The 6,413-nt window shown below is 39.7% G+C and overlaps 1 pseudogene; it reads right to left on the bottom strand.

Annotated features, from left to right (window-relative positions):
* Positions 1 to 5,330: 5,330 nt before the first annotated feature.
* On the bottom strand, positions 5,331 to 5,532 carry LOC123047681 (uncharacterized; annotated as a pseudogene).
* Positions 5,533 to 6,413: the final 881 nt, after the last annotated feature.

Here is a 6,413-nt window from a genome sequence, read left to right as displayed (position 1 = left end):
TCGAACAAATCAATATACTACTTTTTCCTGTCTACGTTTTATCTCTCCATCGTTTTTCTCTCTCGTTCTTCGCTGTTCTTCGTGTTTGAGACCTGCGAATCCCGAGGCTCTAGGGGCGAGCGAATCGACCTAGGACAGCCCATAGCCGCCGCACTCCCTGACGGGGTCCCTCCCGAGGGTGTGGGGTTTTCGGGTCTGCAAAAGCGCCCGTCGACTGTCTTGCGTATCGCGCTGTCGGTCGGGTCTCCTTCGACGTGAGCTGCGGTGCATCACCCCTGGCGTCGAGGGTACACGTGACGTGTTCGTGTGTCAACACTTATCTCACTGCTGGAGCTTAACCAGCCATAACATACGGTGAGGAGTTTGATATTTGTTGACTGAATTTGGGAATACCAATGAAAACTTCAACCACTAACTCAGGCTATTCGATCGTAGCGTCTCAAGCCTACAGACTACAGTGTACGGCGAGATGCATCATTTTGTGTAGTTTGATAAAGCATGTTGTACAGGACGCAGATTTCTTTTTTTTTTTTCCTTTTGCGAGAAGAAGAACGCAGATTTCAATCAGTCAGCTGAAATTGTTGGTTCGGTACTTCAGCACAACGTTGTTTCTTATTGACTTCGCTGCTAAGGAGGATGGTGAAACTAGCTACCCTCTGCACCATCGATGCTATGCTGTAAACAGAGGTGGGATGGCGCCCCTTGATAAGATCTAATCATATATCCTGCTGAACTGCAAGGGCCATCATCTTCATGACCATTGTTGTGTCTACTAAATCGTACTGCCATAGAGAATAGTGGCAAAACAGCGGGAGCGACGGTTCGGCATCCGGGCTCAGATGCGCCCGAGGATGAATAGTAAATTCCTGAAAATTAGAAAATAATTTCTAAAAAGCCATTTTTTTGTGCAAGATGTTCCTATGCTTGTGGCCCATGCAAAATTTGGTGAAGTTTGGACAATTGAGGAGATCGTGGCAAAAAAGATAAATTTCGGGTGTCTAAGAAACTTTTAACAATAACATTGTTCACATCTGATTTTATCTTCTTTGCCACGAGCCCCTCGAATGTCTAAACACCCCCAAAAAATGCAGGAACATCACTCAATTGAGCATCTTGCACCACAAGAAAATCAGATTTTTTTTCGCTTCTATTTATTTATTTTGCTGTCCATCGGGTGCATATGAGGCCCGGCTTATTATCGAATTATCGCAAAACCGTCGAGTTTACTTTGCCAATCATAACCGAGTATTAGACGGCATGGCGTGCTCCACCACGCCTGGCTAGCCATGTTTTCTATCTCTACCCAATAATAAAGCACGTAGGATTTCTGCCCGTCCGTCACGCCAATTTACACAAAAGCCCCTACGTTTTTATGAAATTAATCCGCAGTCCAGATTTAAGTCACACCGAACCGTTATTTTACAGTTTTTCAAAAAAAAACCTTGAATTTTTAGGTATTCCATCCGCGGATCATATATTTAAGTCAAACAAATGCTTTTCTAAACCATCCATATCTTTTAAACTGTAACTCCGATTTAAATATGTTATATATGAAATTTGATTAGAAAAATATGTAGAATATGAATATAAGATTAATTTAACCTGTTAAGTATTTATGAATATTATTTTGGAAGATATTTAATTCAAACAAATGGTTTTCTAAATTATACATATCTTTTAAACCGTAACTCCGATTTTAATATGTTATATATGAAATTTGATTAGAAAAATGTGTGAAGTATGCATATGATGTTAATTTTACCTGTTAAATATTGTTTTGGAAGCAAACTTATAACTATAGCGCACGATCCATTTTTCTTTCATATAGGCGGCGATCCGGATTGCAAATAAACACCCACTATAATCATATAGGGAAAAGAAAACATCGAGAACTACACATGCATACCTCTGAATACGTCGCAGGGGAAACAACAGATTCCTCATCACGAGTGTGAGAGAAAGCGAGAGAGAGAGTGAGAGGGAGAGAGAGACGTCTTAGGATTAACCACATTCTAACACGTTTTGGTTTGTGTGTACACTAAGGCCACCGCCAGCGAGGGTGAGAAGAAGGATAAGCGGCAACACAAATATGATGCATCGCTAAAATAAAGGAGATGGACCTATTGTGGTCTTGAGTGATGGTTGTTCGGTTAAGAGTGTGTGTTGTGTTTTTTCTTCTGGAGCAACGCACGGGCTCTTTTGCTAGTATACGTCTATGTGTCTTCTAGGAAAATCGTATTCTCCGACCAAGGCGGAAAATAATAGCCTAATCGTCCATGTGAAGCGTCTATAGGTCAGCCCGTAAATTCTGGCAATTTTTGAAGTTAGGCACATGCCTAGGGTTTCTTTCGGGTTTGTACCGCATTTGCTGGTTTTCTATCAAGTTTATCTTTTCTTTGTGATTTCTAGACTTTTCCCTTTTATAAATACATAAATATTTTTAATGTGTGGACTTCTATAAAACAAATAATTTTTTTAAACAAGAAAACACCTTCTAAATGCACGACCATCTTTCGAACACATGAATATTTTTAATTACACAAACATTTTTACACTGCTGAACATTTTTTAACACGTTGCATTTTTAAATAAATAAATAAATATTTTTAAACGCAAAAAATATCGCCTAAATGTACAAACTTGCCTCTCGGAACACATGGACAATTTTTGTAACTATGCATATTTAAGAAAAATAGATAAACAATCTTTCGAGTATATACTTTACATTTCCTTTATTACTCACGCAAAAAGACAGTGTATAAACATTTTTCAGAATAGAAATAAAACAAGATAAGAAAAAGGGAAGTAACCATGCGCGGATGTGGCCATATGGGCCTGACACATTCTGCCCTGTGCTAATTCGATGCTATTCTCTGCTTAAAGAGGAGAATAGGAGCACTCGTGTATCCAGGTCAACACTCAGACCATCTGCAGATTTGCAGCGGCTGATCAATTTTTGAAGGTGCTCATAGGGATAGAGTATGTGTGTGTATTTATATAGACGAGTGTATGTATGTATATATGAGCGTCTGCACCTGTAATGTGTATAAAAAATGATTTGAAGCGGCTGACAAGTGGGCCTGTGTCGCTGATGATGTGGCCATATGATGAATTGCCACTAAAATATGGTAGGTCTAATTTCCTAAGAACATTCACGTTGTTGTTATTTTTAGTCTAAAGTTGCTTCTAAGCTACCTGTTCTAACTGCTAAACAAATTGACACGAAAAATTGACATACCAACGACCGTGGCAAGGTGATGCCGAAATTGCCAACATCTAGTTCACGTCCATAGGTGGCATAGATCATGTGACACAACCAATAACAACAATAGAAAAAGGAACAATGTCTAGGAGATTGGCGACATCTAGACCAATATATGGGTGCTAAAAAACATCACCGATCACAACATAGGATTGTATAGTTGATGTAGATTAAATGGCAAATTTTGACCTTCAAGATGCATTATTCGAGATTTTCTTCATTTGAATAGATTTTTCCGTGCCGATGCAATCCTGGTGGCATGTGGATTCGACCAAGGAAGCTCTGATGCGTTGCTGATGATAACAGCGGCTAGATGCTCCGAGATGACGACGGTGACATCAGGTTCCTGTGGCGGCTGAGGGCAATGGCCATATGCCTGAGAAAGAAGTATATGAGGAATATGAGGAAAGGCGTGTTTACCGTTGTATTGTATTTTAGGAGGAGGTTAGGGTGGCCTATTCGTGTTCATGTATTACTTCACAAAAGATTGTTGCCCCATACTGTATACTGTAATGGAACTTTCCAACGTACTAGTGAGCGTCCAAGCAAACGATTGATTGATCACACGTGGAGGCCCGTGCACTCGGACGACCGTTGAGCCATTTGGCCGAGTCTTCCTCAATGGTCACGTCTGTTCCTATCGGCGTGTAGGTCGCTCTCTAGCAACTCGAAGGTTCTAGAATGCTTCCTTGATCTGTTTTTCTTCTTATTTTTCTTCGTTATTTTTTTATTTTTCATTCTTTCTATATTTCTTTTTTTTCCCTTTTTTATTTTCACATTTTGCTCCATTTACGTATTTTTTATTTTCTTTTTTCAAGTTCATTTTTTATTTATTTTTATTTTTTAATTTTTATTTTTTGCAAACATCGTTTTCCAATTCAAAAACTTTTTTCAGGTCCTGATCATTTTTTAAAATCATGAACATAATTTGAATTCACAAATATTATTTATGAAACCATGAACAATTTCAAATTCACAAACATTTTTTCAATTATTGCGAACATTGTTTTTGAAACTTCTGAACATTGTTATGAATCGCCGAATTTTGTTTGAGTCAATGAAGATTTTTTGAATGGATTCAATTTTTATAAAACTTGTGAAATTTTTATTTAAATTGGCGAATATTCTTAGAATAGCTGGAATTTTTTAATGATTATTTTTTTGAAATTCATGAATAGTTTTTGTTTCATGATTTTTTTGAAATGCATGAACCTTTTTAAATTGACAATAATTTTATTTCCATGAATATTGTTTTAAAAATTCATGAACATGCTTTGAATTTGTGATTTATTTTTCAAATTCACAAACATTTTTTCATTATCATGAAAATTATTTTTAATCCACGAATTTTTTTTCTAAAACAATTTTCAAAATTCACATTTTCTTTGGAAATTTTGATTTTTCTTCTAAATTATTTTTAGGACTAAAAAATTAAAACAGAAAAAAAGCCTGAGAAAAAAATAGGGGGCGTCCTTCCTCGCTTATGTGCTGGCCCAATAGGCGCGCAGGTGGGACGGAGTCAATACCTTGAAGTTCTTCTTTTGTGTAACAGTTGTATCATTGGTTAGGTGGTTGTTGTGGTGAATCTCTAGCCAATAAACCAAAGATTGATTCCTGGAGTCCGCTCATTTTTTTTGTCAGGTTTGAACGGACTAAAACTGACACGTACGAAAAAGAACAATTGGATGAAAAAAGATGGAGAAACAATTCGTCCTTTAATATTAGGTAGAGATTTGGATAATCTATCTTGGAAGGGAGCACTTTGATGAAATAATTCACATGTTAGTTCTGGCGTTGTCTGTACTGGTGATATTGCACTTTATCATTTTGTCAGCTATAAACTTAACTGAAATACATCAAGAATAAATGGTAAGCAAGGAAATCTGAACAGAATGTTGGTAATCAAGCTTGCAGTGCTCAACATTTCAAGGGAGCTAAGACTAACATTCAAATTTTCAATTAAGAATAACCAAAGATAAAATATATATTAGCAAAATGACAATGTAGACCTTGACTCTTCATTTTTAATTTTAAAATAATTCAAATTTAAAATTTAGATTAGATTTGGCAAGGGCCGCACAAACGCGTACCCCCTATACCATAAATTATGACGTCCACTCTCCCACTTGAGAAGATGGTAAGCTAGCACATCCACCATATTCTCCCACTTGGGAAGATGGTAAGCTAGCGCATCCACCAAGTACAATATGGACCACTAGCCTTGGCCACGACTCTCCTTGATCAGCCGTCAACCCCGTCCAGGTAAGTATCTTTCAAGGTTGCACTCCGCCTTGCTTATATAGTTGGCTCTCCCGCTCCAACCTTCTCAGCAAGCGATGTGGTACTAATCAACGTGGTGATCTGTGTTTAATGTGCTGCTCTCTGTGGGCTTGGTGGACGAAGTCTGCAGAGCGTGGGCTCCCGTGTTAACACCGTTCGGGCCAAAACGTGGGCCGGAAGCAGCCCTAGAATGCGATACAGAGGCTTTCAGGTAAGCTATGATGGGCCCGGCAAACCCTATTCGGCGCCTTTAGCGCCGGTTATAGGCGTTTTTGCAAAGTGGCGCATACCCCCACTCCGCGCCAAGTACAATATGGACCACTAGCCTTGGCCACGACTCTCCTTGATCAGCCGTCAACCCCGTCCAGGTAAGTATCTTTCAAGGTTGCACTCCGCCTTGCTTATATAGTTGGCTCTCCCGCTCCAACCTTCTCAGCAAGCGATGTGGTACTAATCAACGTGGTGATCTGTGTTTAATGTGCTGCTCTCTGTGGGCTTGGTGGACGAAGTCTGCAGAGCGTGGGCTCCCGTGTTAACACCGTTCGGGCCAAAACGTGGGCCGGAAGCAGCCCTAGAATGCGATACAGAGGCTTTCAGGTAAGCTATGATGGGCCCGGCAAACCCTATTCGGCGCCTTTAGCGCCGGTTATAGGCGTTTTTGCAAAGTGGCGCATACCCCCACTCCGCGCTGGGCCGGCCCATCTGCCTTTTTTTCCTTCTGTTTTTGCTGTTTCCCAGCGGGAACAAAAAATGCGGCTGAGCTGACAGTCGAACCGGCGACCTCCTGCGTAGAATCAGGACGCACTAGCCATCCCGCCACCATTCGTTAGGTGACTACTTGCATCTCTTCCTTCTATTCTTCCTTCTACTT

This window comes from Triticum aestivum, chromosome 2B (assembly GCF_018294505.1).
Source record: "Triticum aestivum cultivar Chinese Spring chromosome 2B, IWGSC CS RefSeq v2.1, whole genome shotgun sequence".
NCBI classification, from domain to species: domain Eukaryota; kingdom Viridiplantae; phylum Streptophyta; class Magnoliopsida; order Poales; family Poaceae; genus Triticum; species Triticum aestivum.
This window is presented reverse-complemented; position numbering and strand designations above follow the sequence as displayed.